Source organism: Lithobates pipiens, unplaced genomic scaffold (genome assembly GCF_037356315.1).
Source record: "Lithobates pipiens isolate NorthernLeopardFrog02 unplaced genomic scaffold, aLitPip1_a1.2 Scaffold_13, whole genome shotgun sequence".
Lineage (NCBI taxonomy): Eukaryota > Metazoa > Chordata > Amphibia > Anura > Ranidae > Lithobates > Lithobates pipiens.
Window position 1 is genome coordinate 34,830,138 of NW_027507718.1, and position 16,643 is coordinate 34,846,780.

Below are 16,643 nucleotides of genomic sequence, written 5' to 3' on the forward strand. Positions count from 1 at the left end.
GTTTTTATTTTTAAGAACTATCTTTTAGCTGTACTGTTTGTTTTTTTTGTTTTTTTTTATTCTGATGGGAATATTTTGTACAGTTGTAGATGTCAAAGGACACTGAAGCTCAAAGACACTGCTCCTCCATTTTTCTGCCTGGAAACTCCCCTCCATGTTAGCCAATGTATCCATGCACGCTATGGCTTTTTCAGGGGTTTACAGGCATATACTCTTAGGCCTCTTTCACATGGGGCGGATCCGTGGTGATCCGCCCCATGAACATCCGCTTGCTCCCTGCTGAGCAGGAAGATGACTGGTCCGTCTGCATATTGCATAATACACAATATACAAAGTCTTCTGTATATGGACAGCGGAGGGGAGAGATGGGCAGAGCTGCCGCTGTGTGAGAAATCGGCATGGCTCTTGTTAGAGCGCCAGGAGTATAGCGATAGCTGTACTCCCAGTGCTTAGTTAAAATGTAAGTTGTAAATACAAGAGAAAAGTCCAACCTATCAAATAACCTATTGTAAATTAGCACATTTTAAAAGTTGGTTATGTTCCTGAAGTTCAGCTTTAGGAGTCACAAAAAATCAACAAATGAAGAAAAGTTTGACTTTTTACATTCCTACTTGTTTCAGGTTCGTGACTGGAAAAAGAAAACAAAAAAACCCACTGAATCATAATTGCAGCATTTTAAGAAGAGGTCACCAATGACATCCTATATATTTGCCTTAGTGCAAGATTATTTTAAAAATGGGTGTTGACTTTAGCTCTACAACAGTACTGTATTATTTAGAATATCCTTTCCAGACACCATGTGTGTCCGTACTCTATAATGACATAATTTAATTAAACTTGATAAATGATGGAACCTTTGTTCAAAGTATTGCTTGATAATGTCATAGCAGAATGCTCTAGTGTTTCCCACAATGTCTATTTCATCACCACTATCTGCCTACAGGGCTACTGTAAAGGTTAGATATTGAAGAATGGACACAGACTTCTAATAAGTGAATGATAGGCCTAGCTGTATAATACTTAGACTTGTACCTTATGGCCGTGTGCTTATTTGGTAACTGAAATCAGACTACCTAGCTGTTGTTTGATTTTCATTCTGAATGAATACCTTTTTAGAAACCTGTACATCTTGTGAATTATTGATGTTTGGACTTGTTTCTGAATAGTCCTTTTAAATCGTTTGTTAACCAAAAAAATAAAAAATCCTGCTCCAGTGATCATGTGACTGCCTGGCTCTCTCCTCCTCCCCTCCTGACTGATGTCAGCAGGGGAATCTCGGCCCCGCCCGCTGCATCTGTCAGACAGGTAGTGGAGAGAGCTGGCCGGTCACGTGATCGCTGGGAATCGCTCTGAAATGAGGTGTATATACTGCTTTATTTTTATAAATCACACACACAGGGGCACTTGTTATTAGGAGACAGTGCTGATACTATTAACAGGTCAGAGTGGCTTAACCACTTTAACTAACTATTAAGCCTCATAGACCCTGGGTGTTATTACAACTGCGGTTTTGGGTGCCAGATGTGTTTTTTTATTTTTTTACTGCCTCTAAACTCCCCTGCATGTTATACTATGCGTTCATGCACACAAATTCTTTTAGCAGTGTTGTTTGTGTTTCATGGCAGACAAAAAAAAAAAACCTCTGCCAGCACATTCTGCAGCAGCTAAAAAAAAACAAAAACCGAAAAAATTCTGACTGCTCCTAAACTCTGCTAAATGCCAGTGCTCAGACGCTAGTTTTTGTAAGCAGAGGCTGCTGGCATCATTAGCCACTTGAGGACCGAGCCTCTTTTTCAGACTCTGTGTTTACATGTTTAAAACCGTTTTTCTTTTGTTTTGTTTTTTTACTAGAAAATTAGTTAGAACCCCCAAACATTATATATTGTTTTTTTTTTTTTCTAACACCCTAGAGAATAAAATGGCAGTCATTGCAATACTTTTTTCCCACCGTATTTGCTCAGCGGTATTACAAGGGCACTTTTTTGGGAAAAAATTCACTTTTTTGAATAAAAAAATAAGACCACAGTAAAATTAGCCCATTTTTTTTTTTAGATTGTGAAAGATAATGTTACGCCGAGTAAATTGATACCCAACATGTCACACTTCAAAATTGTGCCCACTCGTAGAATGGCGTCAAACTTTTACACTCAAATCTCCAATAGCAACACTTAAAAAATTCTACAGGTTGCATGTTTTGCATTACAGAGAAGGTCTAGGGCTAGAATTATTGCACTCGCTCTACCAATCGTGGTGGTACCTCACATGTGTGGTTTGACTACTATTTTCATATGCGGGGGCTACTCACATATGCGTTTGGTTCTGCACCCGAGCTCGTCAGGACAGAGTGTTATTAAAAAAAAATTACTTGATTGTATTTATTTTTACAAAAAAAAAATAATTGTATCACTTTTATTCCTATTACAAGGAATGTAAACATCCCTTGTAATATAAAAAAGCATGGCAGGTCCTCTTAAATATGAGATATGGGGTCAAAGTCCTCTGATATCATATTTAGACTTAAATGCAATAAAAAATAAATAAAAACAAATTGACATTTGAAAAAATTACATTGAAAAAAAAGTGCCTTTTAAGAGGTATGGGCGGAAGTGACGTTTTGACGTCGCTTTCGCCCTGCTATGGTATAGAGATGGGTGGGGGCCATCTTGGCCTCACTCGTCTCCATACCCAGGACATGAAAGGACCCAATCCCTACCGAAGGCTGCGGTAAGAGACGGAGGGCGCGGGAGAGCCGAAGGAGGGGGAGTGGCACCTCTCCCACTGCCGATGGCGGTGATCTCGCGGCGAATCGGCAGAGACCACCAATATTGTACGCACAGGCGCCTGAAGAGATGGATATCTTGGTTGTGTCAGCAGCTGCTGCCATTACCGATATATCCCTCTTCAAAATATGGATGTACATCGTCGTGCACCGGTCGTAAAGGGGTTAACAGCAGGTGGGTCATGTGCTGTCGGTGGGATTTCCCGATTCAGAGGGGCCCAGGAAGCCGGACACTGCTTCCCTAACAACTGATGAGTCAACAGCTGTCGGTGGGGTTCCCTCTGGAAGCTGAATATAAAAATAATTGGCGGGGAAAAAAAATCCACAAGGAAAGCGACGTGGGGTCCCCTCCGAATACATATTAGACCTTCTTTTTTTTTTTTTTTTCCAAAGCACCTTACCCCCATGCTAATGAGGGCAAGGCTTGTCGGAGTCTGCGGGTGGGTGCTTTAGTGGAATCTGGAACCATAAACGCAAAAACAGCAAAAATCGCATCACAAATGCACCATTTGCATTTCTGGTGCAGCTCCATTGAAATCTTTTAGCCGCAAATCATGGGGAAAAAAGTCCCTGATTTCTTTCCAAAAGTTCACCGCCCACAAAACGCATAGATGTGATCTAGTACCATAGAAACCATGTTAAATGGACAGTAGTGCGTTTCTGAAAACTGCAAAACGCACTAAAAAATGCATGGGTGTTAACGTAGGATTAGAAAACACTCCCAGGGATCACAGTTAACCCTTTGATTGCCCCTGGTGTTTACCCCTTCACTTCTCTGCCAGTGTCATTTATACAGTGTCCGTGAATTTTGGTGTCAGATTTGTCTGCCGCAATAACCGTAAAACAATAAACAATAAAAAAAAGTCCATAAGACCCCTTTCACACTGGGGCATTTTTCCGGCGCTTTACATTTAAAAAAAAAAAAAAAAAAAAGCATCTGCAATCCCAATCTGAAAGCCCAAGTGCTTTCACACTGAGATCCCTTCCACACTGGGGCGTTTTTCAGGCGCTTTAGCTTAAAAAAAGCGCCTGTAAAGCTCCTGAAAGAAGCCGCAACTGCGATCCCAATGTGAAAGCCCGAGTGCTTTCACACTGAGGTGCTGCGCTGGCAGGGTGTAAAAAAAAAAAAAAAAAAAGTCCTGCAAGCAGCTTCTTTGCAGCGCTTTTGGAGCTCCTAAAGAGCCCCTTCCCATTGAAATCAATGGGAAGCGCCTGCAAAATGCCGGCAAAGCGCCTGCAAGGCGCTTTTGGCAGCGGCGCTTTGCAGGCGCTTTTAACCCTTTATTTGGCCACTAGCAGGGGTTAAAAGCGCCACACTAGCGCACGAAAAAACGCTGGTAAAGTGCCGCTAGTTTAAGCAGCGCTTTACGAGTGTTTTTCGGGCGCTGGCAGTGTGAAAGGGCTCTTAAAGCACTTGGGCTTTCACATTGGGATTGCAGATGAGGCTTCTTTCAAGCGCTTTACATGCGCTTTTTTTAACGCTAAAGCGCCTGAAAAACGCCCCAGTGTGAAAGGGGTCATAATCTATCCTATAGTTTATCAATATACACTTTTTTTTATTATTATTTATTTATTTTTTACCAAAAATATGTAGCAGAATACACATTGGCCTAAATTGATAAAGAAATTCATTTTTTTACATATTTTAATTTTTTTTATTTAGAATGTTTTATAGCATAATATAACAAGTAAAAAATTAGTTTGTTTTTGTTTTTTTTTCAAAATTGTCAGTCCTTTTTTTTTTTTTTTCTGTTTTTAAAGCGCAAAAATATGAAAACCTCAGAGGTGATCAAATACCATCAAAAGAAAGCTCTATTGGGGGGGGGGGGGGGGATGGGGAAGACATTAATTTTATTTGGGTGCAGCGTCGCATGACCACGCAATTGTCAGTTAAAACAACGCAGTGCGGTATCGCAAAAAATGGCCTAGTCAGGAAGGGGGTAAAACCTTCTGGAGCTTACTGGGCACTTAAACCCCCCTCCTGCCCAGACCAATTTTCAGCTTTCGGCGCTGATGCATTTTGAACGACAATTGCACAGTCATACAACACTGTACCCAAATTACATTTTGATCGTTTTTTTTCCCACAAATAGAGCTTTCTTTTGGTGGTATTTAATCACAGCTGGGTTTTTTTTGCTAAACAAACAAAAAAAGATGGAAAATGTTGGAAAAAAAATAAATCCTGTTTAATAGTTTGTTATGCAAACAGGTCATTTTTCTGCTTCATTGATATGCGCTGATGAGGCGGCACTGGTGGGCACTGATAGGCTGCACTGATAGGCTGCACTGGTGGGCACTGATAGGCTGCACTGGTGGACACAGATAAGGCGGCACTGATGGGCACAGATAAGGCGGCACTGATGGGCACAGATAAGGCGGCACTGATGGGCACAGATAAGGCGGCACTGATGGGCAATGATAAGATGGCACTAATGGGTGGCACAGATGGTTGGTACGGATGGGCACTGGTAGGTGACACTGATGGGCACTGATAGATGGCACTGATGTGTAGCAGCACTATCCAGGCACTGATTGTGGGCACTGGCAGGCAGCACTTGTAGGGGACACAGGTGGGCACTGAGGATCTGTCGGCACATCGCAGTGAGCGGGACTGCCGCTGGTGATCGGCTTTTTTTTTTTTCTCCTCACACTGACAGCGAGAGGAGAAAAATAGCCGATTACCTACTCTGTTGACATCTCGTGATCAGCGGTCATTGGCTGATAGCTGATCACGTGGTAAGGGGTAGGGATCGACCCCTTACTCCGATCTGTGATCCAGCGAGTCTCAGACTGAAGGGGGCACGCAGGCCACTCGTGCAGGTCCGCACTGTAGCTGTCATTCGGCTATAGTGCGGATCTTTAAAGGTTAAACTTGCACAAGGATTTCTAGTGGCCTAGTGATGGGAAGATAAATACAGCTGGCCTTTATAGTGCTGCCTCTAACAGGAACCTGTTATGTCGCCTAGTATTTACAAAGTTCATGGTTGATTTACTGTATACACATTTTATACATTTATATGTTCTTTTTATTTTTTTTTCTTCAAAAGCAGAAAATTTTGAAGTGACAGTAGCCTAATTAGTTCTCTTTAAACTAATAATGCTTCTTGCACTAACTTTTTGTCTTCACCTTATGTGAACTGTGGTGGCAGCACTGTTTATTTAGTGACCTGAGATAGCAGAAGATACTTGACATTCCTCAGTAAGGAAAACATTGGAATCCTTGGGGTCACATCCAGCAATGTGATTAAGAGGCCCTTGTTTTCCTGTTGAATGGCAATGTGTTTTCTTTACCAAGACTCCCACCTATTGTATTTGGCCTTTATAAACACAATACACTTGTAAGATGTGGTGCGTTTTCATGTCATAATAAGATATCGGTTAGCTCAGCTGTTTTAATACAAGTGTTTGGTACCTTCCCCACTCGTTTTTTTTAAATTATTATTATAGGATTTATATAGTGCTGACAGTTTACACAGCGCTTTACAACTTGAGGGTTTTAGCGCGAGAAATGTGTGTTTTCTAAGCCATTTATTGTTTTAAAGTGCATCTGTAGAAAATACCTTTCATTTTTGAATAATGGGGAACAGATAAAACCCCAATCAGACTTTTTATATGCCATTATCTTGTTGGATTTTCCTTCACTTCCTGTCCTAAAAACAAATCTCGCACGCTCTCCTAACCTAGGGGCCATGCAGCGGCATGTTTATTTACCTGTGGTGTCCACCAGAACACAGATTGTTGTATCGGGCTGCTATGTGGCCCTGGTACCATGTGATCACTGTGACCAATCGGAGCCAACACATGTCAAGTGTAAACAATGGCTGTCATTTATAGTCATTGTGTACTATTTTGATCTCTGTGATTGGTTTTGGCACAAGGCCAAGCACAGCTGTCACAATGGCACATGAATGGATGCCATTCACAGTGTAAAAATGATTGTTTAAACAGTGATCATTACTGTAATAAGCAATCATAGTGAAAAAAAAAATCCTGATCACCTCTGCTCTCCTCCCCTTCTCGTTCCTGGCCCAGAAGGGCAGCGTTCATCACATCATTTCCGGTGTTCTGCTGAGAGTCCCCCCCCCCCCCCCCCCCCCCCGGTGGATAATGATTTTTTGGTGACCGGTTCTCTTTAATGAGACACCCACAGTCTAAAAGACCCTGTGGTTGTCTCATTAAAGAGAACATGTCGCCAAAAAATCATCACATAGGGGACTTTTTGTCCCCAATGGAAAAAAAAAAGTTATACCCAAGCACCTAAAATCCCCCCTCAAAAAAATTGGGAGGGCCCCACCCCAGACATACACACCTACAGCTTGTAGTTCTCAATGAACTACCACGGCAACGTTGAGCGCTCTGGTAGTTCATTGATTATTCATGTTGGTGTGAAACTGCCTGCTCATAAGATGAAAGACCGCATACACTGACAGTGTGCAGGAGCCCTACATTGCACCGGTGTATCTCTCGCCCCCATCTCTCCAGACTATACTGATTGATATACTGATTATCTGTATATCGCTATCCTCTCCACAACTGGGCAAAGTAATGGCTCTAAGAAAAGTAGGAACAAGCATGTAATGAAAAAAAGTTTTATCCAAAAAATACTTTAGTTAAATAGTGGCTCCATATGTATACTCTGTGATAAATACGTGACAGTTTATTTAATAAAAACTCACACTGATTAGCTGATGGCTCGGCACCAGTAGGGTCCCTTTTATGTGTTTGCTCAATTATCGCTCAGTTATCGGTCAATTCATTCACATTATCTTTTTGTGACTGTTCCAAGTGCCCCCTTTATCTATAGATATTAATTCCGGTCTTGTGTCCTTACTCTTTCAGTCAAGTGTTAACTAATAGAGGCTGGCTCCAGCCAGAGGATTTTGGAGAGGGAATATGTAGATAACAACAAGGTTACCAGTGTTGAGTACTTCAAAAGAAATGGCATGTGATTTATTGGATATCCTGTGCAAATAAACATTTACTGAAGGTATTATCCTAAATGGGGAAAAATTGTCCGTTTAACTATTTAATTATTGCAACGGGGTGTTAATTGAATAGGACTGGACCAGTTAGTCCCTGTGCCAAATGACAGCTTACTAACTCCTTTTAAAGGGGAATTATAATTGTTCGGTGCACAAGATGTGAACGAGCGCTATTTATTGTGACCGATTTTAAAATATATATTTTTTTAAATAAAAATTAGGAGGTCCTGTTCCACAAGAGCATGGGTCTAAATATCTATATATATATATATATATATATATATATATATATATATATATACATACATACATACATACATACATACATACATACATACATACATACATACATACATACATACATACATACATACATACACATATATATGTATGTATATATAATGTGTGTGTGTATATGTATGTATATATAGTGTGTGTGTGTGTGTGTGTGTGTGTGTATATGTATATCTCTCTATCACACACACACACACACACACACACACACATTCATAAAATAATCATATATTATGATTAACAAAAAAATTTGACTTAATGCACCACTTTTGTAGTTTTTGCCTTTTTCATCATTAGATGACCTCTTAAAAGGAAATGGTCACACATATCTGCATTAAAATAGAATGCACCATCTACGGCTGTGAGCTAATTTAGCTGTGACTATTTTCTTCCGAAGCCTGTAGCTCTTGCATGACCTGTTAGTTGCATCGCTCTGAATCTTATTCAGGTATTGGCATTCTATTACAAATACAGAAGGACCACAAGTATAGTTTTGCTGTTCTGCAATTATTTATTTACAGTACTCGTACAGCACCTTCAATGTATGCAACGCTTTTACATCTACATTGTACATTCACATCATTAAAGTGTAAATCTTCTTATGGTACTTATGAAGCCCACCAATGGGGAGGAGTGGGCTACTTGACATTCCCTGGGATAACATCTGCAGGATACGCACGTCACCTTCGTCTGAGCACCTTGGGCAGGAACAGGGATAAGAAATTGTGATTTATCAGACCTGGCCACCTTCTTCCATTGCTCCATGTCCAGTTCTGGTGCTTACGTGCCCATTGCAGGTTCTTTTCGGTGGACAAGGGACAGCATGGGCACCCCTACACTGGCTACGTAGCCCCATACACAACAAATTGCGATGCTCATTTTTTAATTTTATTTTTTGCCCTTAACACGTCAACGTAAGGGACAAAATGTTTCACCCATCCACCACTCAGAATTGTAATTGTAACGAGATAATCGATGTTATTCACTTTACTGGTCAGTGATTTGAATGTTATGGCTGGTCGGTATATGTACAGGATAAATGTAAGTAGTGATTTTCAAAGTCCTATGAAGGAAAGCTGTGCTGAGAAATGCCAAGGCTGCCATTATAAACCTTCAGAAAATGCAGAATGGCACTGGACAGACCAAGCATGAAGCCAAGCCAGTGAAGTCCAGAACTCCTGATCTGTTTACTTGTTACAGGTTAGCAACTTATTAACACCAGAGAACCCATATAACAGTCAGACAGTTAGCATTTTCAAAACATTGCATGGTCTCCAAGTATGTAATGCTTTATTATGTATAAATATGACTAGCATTGTCCTCACGTGGTTGGGCAGCTGCTCTGATAAATGTATAATGAAGCCTTTTTTCTAGAGACCCCTCTACACTGATTGGGCACTGGTGTGGAATGACCGTGAGAAATCTATTTCAGCCTTCTATCAGGCCTTCACTTTTATCTATCACTATATACTGTATGGGAACAGCTCTTGACCTTACATTCTGCTTTAAGTTTGTGCCAGGAAACATGGAGGGTGACATGGCTTTCCTTCAGCACAACAAACTTGTCGAGCGCTTTACTTGTAGTGCCAAGTGATTATTAGATAATTATACACAATGGCAGAGTTTGGGGAAATTCTTTGCATATCAAGTAATTGTTGGCTTCAGTTTGTATTGTGAACAGTGGCCCACCCGTAAATCATTTTCAATCTGAACACTAGGCAAGCCATTAAATGCACAGTTGATATACATATTTTTTGTAGAGGTTTTCCAGCTAAAGTATTTGTATTTCTATCCATGCATGCCTGAGATTTACACAGCTTTGCCATACAGCACAGCCACCCCGGCCACCTAATGTTTGTCTGCTTCAGTAAAGCAACCCACTTGCTCCAAGCCTGTGATTGGACAGTGAAGGATCAATAACAAACTAATGACGTCTTCCCCTGACAGCATGTTCTTTGTCAGCTCGTGTGAACTGGCAAACGGCATGCTGATATGTGGATCCACCCAGATGCCTGTCTGATAGCTGGCTCAGCCTCTCAGTGCGCCGCTCCCACCCCCTGCACAGTCCACTGCTCCAGTGACCGTTGGAGGGGCAGAACACGGAGTGGTGACTAACAGTCTCCAACTTTCTGCTCAGAGAAAACCAAGCACTAAGCGATCAGTGGTCATGTGATCACTCAGCTCTTGAGCTTAGAGCCAGCAGGGGGCAGCTGCAGCATTGGACCAATGCAGCAGAGTGGAGGTGATTGTAGCTATTGTTTTCATACTATTTCAACACTTCTTCAGTTAGTGTTTGTTTCCCCAACATTTTACATTCCTGATTTGATACCATGTACATTACATGTTAAAAATATCCTGTTCTTTTTTGTGTTCCTTCCTTTTGTGCAGGCCCCCTGCTTTACGAATTCAAACTGACTACGCTAGGCATATAATTGCATCCTTTCCAGTGTGGTCCATTTTCTGGCTGTGCTGGGAGAACAGGCTGCCTGTCCTCCAATGGTCAAGACTTGGGCTGACATGCCCCCCTCCCCGTAGAGCTCTTCAATGGGAAGATCATTGAACTGCTCTTTCTCTGCCTCCTATGACTTACCCCCCTGCAGTCTCCACCTCCATCTCTTATGCAGCTGAGAGCAGAGATTAGGTGATCACTCATGTTTTGCCTTGCATTTCTACTGTAAACTGAATGGGCTGTTTTACCAGGTGAGGGTTCACGTATACTTTTTTTTTTTTTTTTAACCGTTTGCCGCCTGCCTCGCGCCGATCTACATCGGCAGAAGGGCTCGTACAGGCAAACTAACGTACCTGTACGTTGCCCTTTAAGAGGTGGCCAGCGAGGAACGGGGAGATGCTAATGTAAACAAGCATTTCCCCGTTTTGCCTAGTGACAGTGTCACTGATCTCTGCTCCCTGTGATCGGGAGCAGAGATCAGTGACGTGTCACATGTAGCCACGACCCCCCACAGTTAGAATCACTCCCCAGGACATAATTAACCCCTACACTGCTACCTAGTGGTTAACCCCTTCACTGCCAGTGTCATTTACAAAGGGATCAGTGCATCTGTATAGCATGAATGCACAAAGCCTAAATGACAATGGTCCCAAAAATGTGTCAAAAATGTCCGATGTGTCCGCCATAATGATGCAGTCATGATAAAAATCGCTGATCTCCACCATTACTAGTAAAAAAAATATTAATAAAAATGCCATAAAACTATCCCCTATTTTGTAAACGCTATAACTTTTGCGCAAACCAATCAAATGCTTATTGTGATATTTTTGTTAAAAAAAAAAAAAAAAAAAGTAGAAGAATATGTATCGGCCCAAATGGACGAAGAAAATATTTTTGGGGGATATTTATTATAGAAAAATGTAAACAATAATGTGTTTTTTTTTTTTCAAAATGTATGCTTTTTTTTTTTTTTTTTTTTTTTTTTTTTTTTTTTTTTTGTTTATAGCGCAAAAAATAAGAACCGCAGGGGTGATCAAATACCACCAAAAGAAAGCTCTATTTGTGGGGAAAAAAGGGCGCCAATTTTGTTTGGGAGCCATGTTGCACGACCGCTCAGTTGTCAGTTAAAACAACGCAGTGCCAAATCACAAAAAGTGCTCTGGTCAGGAAGGGGGTAAATTCTTCTGGGGCTAAAGTGGTTAAATAAAATACAAAACTGCATTTATTGTTATATTGCATTTTCTGCCTGGAGTTCCACTTTATGAGTTATTATAGAAAGTCTTATGTTAAGGGGTTAAAATATACTGAGATGGTTGCTGATAACTTTTATACATAGTTCCATAGTTAGTAAGGTTGAATAAAGACACCAGTCCATCCAGTTCAACCTGAGTGACTGTGCATGTCTACAATTATCCCTATCCCCGTACATTGCATCTCATTAAGATGCACAGATATTATATTATTATTTATTTAAGGTACCCATATAGTATCATAGATCCCACACTCACTTCAGTCCCTACCCTCATGGAGCCCAAAATCTAAGGTCCCCAACCCACATTCCTACACTAGGGCCAATTTTGGACAGAAGCCAATTAACCTGCCAGCATGTCTTTGGAGTGTGGGAGGAAAGCGGAGTACCCAGAGAAAACCCACGCAGACACAGGGAGAACATGCAAACACCAGGCAGGTAGTGTCGTGGTTGGGATTCAAACCAGCGACCCTTTTTACTGCTAGGTGAGAGTGCTAACCACTACACCACGCCCAAGTTGTGCAAATGCTCCGATACCTGAAACCGATACCATTGCAGTGCGAATTGCGCCCCCATGCAAAATGAATGGGCTCGGATTGCACTGCAAAGAATTGCGAGTTGAACAGGAATGAGGTGTGATTCCTGTCCAATTCGCATGTGCATCTGCGCTACACTAGTGTGAACCCAGGTTTGTCATAGTGACTTCAGCCTGGGTTCACGCAGGAGCAGTGTGGGAAACCGCACGTGATTTGGACAGGAATCGCACCACATTCCTGTTTAAAACCCTTTGCGAGGCTTTGCAGTGTGATTTGAACCCATTCGTTTTGGATGGGGTTAAATCGCACCGCAAAGGTATGGGTATTCGGTATGAGCGACGCAACGTAACAATGCAACCTTAAAATTCAAGCTTGGCATAGTTGCTTTCATTTTGCTTACTACAGTGGGCTCTGCTATAAATGGTATAAAAGGACTTGATATGAAGGGGAGGAAGGGTTTGAACCTCTAAGGTTTCTATTGCTATCAGTTTCTATTTCTCTGTTTGTTTCTTTTTTTTTTTTTTTTAATTGGGCTTTATTATGTATACAGTAATAACAGACTTGCATTTATTTATATAGAGTATTTGACTGTAAATGCATTTAAACTGTTATTCCCAGTGGCCCTGGTACCTTGTTGCTAGTATAGTTCCTGAGCAGTCTAACGTAGACTTTCTCAACCTTTTAACCCTAGAGGAACCGCAAAAATAATTTTCATGTCTCGAGGAACCCTTACTAAAACCAATTCATCAGGGATCAATAGGAACAATGCTCCTTATATTAGTGGTCAGTAGGAAGAAGTCCCCCTTAAAGTGGTTATGCCACCCTTAAAGACGGCTAAAAAGATGTTTGGTGTCATGCTGCTGGCTTTGATAAGTGATGCTGAACCTTGAACTCTGTAGGCATCATCAAATAGGTGGTTGATCAGCCACAGCTCAAGGAATCCCTAGCAGCCTCTAGAGGAACACCAGGGTTCCACTGAACCCTGGTTGAGAATGGCTGGTCTAAGTTGCCTGTCTCTAGGGACCGGGTAGTTCCTGATGCTTACTCAGCCTCTCCCTATATCTGTGGGGCTTCTTTTATTGGAGAACCATTAACCCTGGGGCTACTTTATGATCTTTGAAAAGAGGAGGTTGCCCCCCAGTGTGCTTTACCTACCTCCGCCGATTACTGCCTTCTGCATTGCCTACATTCCAGCGAGCAAAAATCTAGTGCCGCACCTGCTCACTAACCTCCATAGACCTAAATGGAATGTGCCCTTACTGCAGGAGCAATGTCCAATTCAAGTCCAGTGGCTAAAGTTGAAGGGCCTACATTTTAGCTGTGATGTAGACTATGCTGGAGACTATTTCTTAACTAGTGGATTGGTTCTTTATGATGATATGAAGTACACAGATTTGTGATGGGATGCCATTGTTATGCTGCACTGCTTATTAGAAAGTCTAATTGATTTGGCACATTAAAGTTCTGTTCCTTTTGTTATGTAAAAACAAAAGGTTGTAAAACACAGAAAGCTGCAGAACCCGTTTTAGGGAAGGGCTGATGTTACTCATTGGGTTTATATGAAGTTGTAGATTTTACTAACTAGTGTACATGATGACCAGAATGTTCCATATTGTGACTGCATGTATTTACAATGTGAATGGATAGATAGCTAATAATCACCTGGGTGTACCTGTATGTGAGGACTGACAGGAAGGTGTGGTTGGCTGTCAAAATATAACATCTCCTGGGTGTAAGGGAGGGGAAAGAATATCAGGAAACTGGTTTATTTTGATTTTATGTTATCATTTGAATGGCTGCCAAAAGATTTTTCCATGGGTGAAATTTGTGACTGTTTTTTACATTTCACAGTTTAAATATTTTTGTCTGTACCTTTTTAAAGTGTTACCAAACCCAGATTCATATATGGTCTCCCACAGTACACAAAAATGGAAATGCAAATATTTTGGTAAATATAAACGGGTAAATACCTTTTCTCATCAGCAGTATATTTCAGTCTTGTGACTTGTATCAGTTCCTAGTAAAGCTAGGAGGAGTTTTCATTCTACCTTGACTTTCTGTCTGGACAGTGCTGATTGGCCTTGTGCTGATCACATGCACTCTCCCAAGAAAAAAAAAAACTCTAGCATTACACACCAAACTGAGCAGCCCATCCTCTGGCTCTGTAAATATCAGGTTATTTTTTAGAGACAGTGGAAGAAGAGGAGGATCAGAGAGCGGATCAAACAGCCTTCATACACAAAGCAAAGGTTTAACCCCTTTTTTTTCTTCAAGCCAAACCCAAACACTTTTTAGCGGTGCATGGCATGTGTTGTGTGTTTTTTTTTTTTTTTTTTGTTTTGTTTTGTTTTTAGCATACACTATAAGATTGTGAAAGACCTGGGACACTTTTGGTTGCTCAAAGGAGAGTAGTAATACAGCTCAGCGTGCCGCAGTGAGTGTGGCCAAATTGTGGCTCCATTCACACCTAGGATTCCGGCTGTGTGATTCTGTCCCCGATTCCCAAATTGCGAGACATGCTCGATCCTGTTACCTTCAATGGCACCCCGACCGTGGCACGATTGTCACCTGACAAATCTCGCAAACAGAATCATGGGACGCCTGCCACCCAAAAGATACTTTGCTCCGTGATTGGGTTGCCGTTGAAAGTAAAGCAATCACAAGCACATCCCGCGATTTGCGCCGATTCAGGAATTGTGGACAGAATCACTGTGATCTGGAATGCATAGGTGTTAATGGAGCCTGATAGTCTTATGCAGGGGACAGGAGTGTATAATGCATGTTAGGAGTCAGAAGTAAAAAACAAAAAGAGTACAGGAGACAGAGGTGTGTAAGGGTAAGAAAAGTGCAAAATTCCCTCCGCGAGCAACACTCTCCCCCTTTACCTTTTCATCAAAAATCCCACGCCCTCTCCTGCAAAAAAAAAAATAAATCCAGCACTAGTCTTTATAGTCTTTTTATGCTCATCCTCCATCCTCCACCCCACCAGCAAAAATCAATTCTCCCCCTCCCAGAACAACCCCCCCCCCAAAAAAAACAAAACAAAAACAAATCATCTTCCCCCATCCGCAGCACAAATACCCCTCCACCATCCCCAAAATTCCAAGTTCTAGCACAATCCCCCCCTTCTTCTCCATCCAAGCGCTTATCCCCACCTCCTCCTATTATAAATCAGTTACATAGTTAGTCAGGTTTAAAAAACACAGAAGTCCATCTAGCTCAACCATAAAAATAAATAAATAAATATCATACAATCCCATATGCACAATCCTATACCTACAGTTGATCAAGAGGAAGGCAAAAAACCCCAGTAAACCATGATCCAATTTGCTACATCAGGGAAAAAAATGTCTTCCTGATCCCCTGAGAGGCAATTGGATTTTCCCTGGATCAACTTTACCTATAAATGTCAGTACCCAAATATAATATGTACAATTAGGAAATAATCCAGGCCTTTCTTAAAGCAATCTGCTGAGTTGGCCAGAACCACCTCTGCAGGGAGTCTATTCCAAATTTTCACAGCTCTTACTGTGAAGAAACCTCTCTGTATTTTGGAGGTTAAATCTCCTTTTCCGCTAGGCGTAAAGAGTGCCCCCCATCCTCTGTGTTGACCGTAAAGTGAATAACTCCACACCAAGTGCACTATATGGACCCCTTATATATTTTTATATATTTTTACATGTTGATCATATCCCCCCTTTAATCTCCTCTTCTCAAGAGGGAATACATTCAGTTCCTGTAATCTATCCTCATAGCTGAGTTCCTCCATGCCGCTTAGTTTGGTTGCCCTTCTCTGAATGTTCTTCAGTTCCCCAAATGTTTATCCTTTTTGTGAACTGGTGCACAAAACTGAACTGCATATTCCAGATGAGGTCTTACTAATTTGTTCAGGGGTATAATGATATCACTCTCTCTCTGAAGTCTCTATCTCTGTTAATACAGGAAAGTACTTTGCTCACTTTGGAAACTTCAGTTTGGCATTGCATGCTATTATTGAGCTTATGATCTACCGAAACCCCCAGATCCTTCTCCACCATTGATTCCCCCAGTTGTACTTCCTCTAGTATGTATGATGCATGCATAGTCTTACCCCCCAAATGCATATCTTTACATTTTATCTACATAAACCTCATGGTACTTTTAATCCCATACCCAATATCATTTATAAAGGTATTAAAAAGTAAGGGTCCCAGCACAGAACCTTGAGGTTCACCACTGATAACGTTAGACCATTCAGAGTACGAATCATTAACCACTACTCTCTGAATTCAGTTTTTTAGCCAGTGTTCTATCCATTGAAAAACTAATATTTCCGAGCCTGTACACTTTACCTTGCAGATTAGCCTTGTGCGGG

The 16,643-nt window shown here is 41.3% G+C and overlaps 1 protein-coding gene across 3 annotated transcripts in view; it reads left to right on the forward strand.

The window, feature by feature from the left end:
- The window catches only part of KANK1 (KN motif and ankyrin repeat domains 1), a 246,825-nt gene that overhangs the window by 82,354 nt on the left and 147,828 nt on the right, over positions 1-16,643 (forward strand). The window lies entirely within an intron of this gene.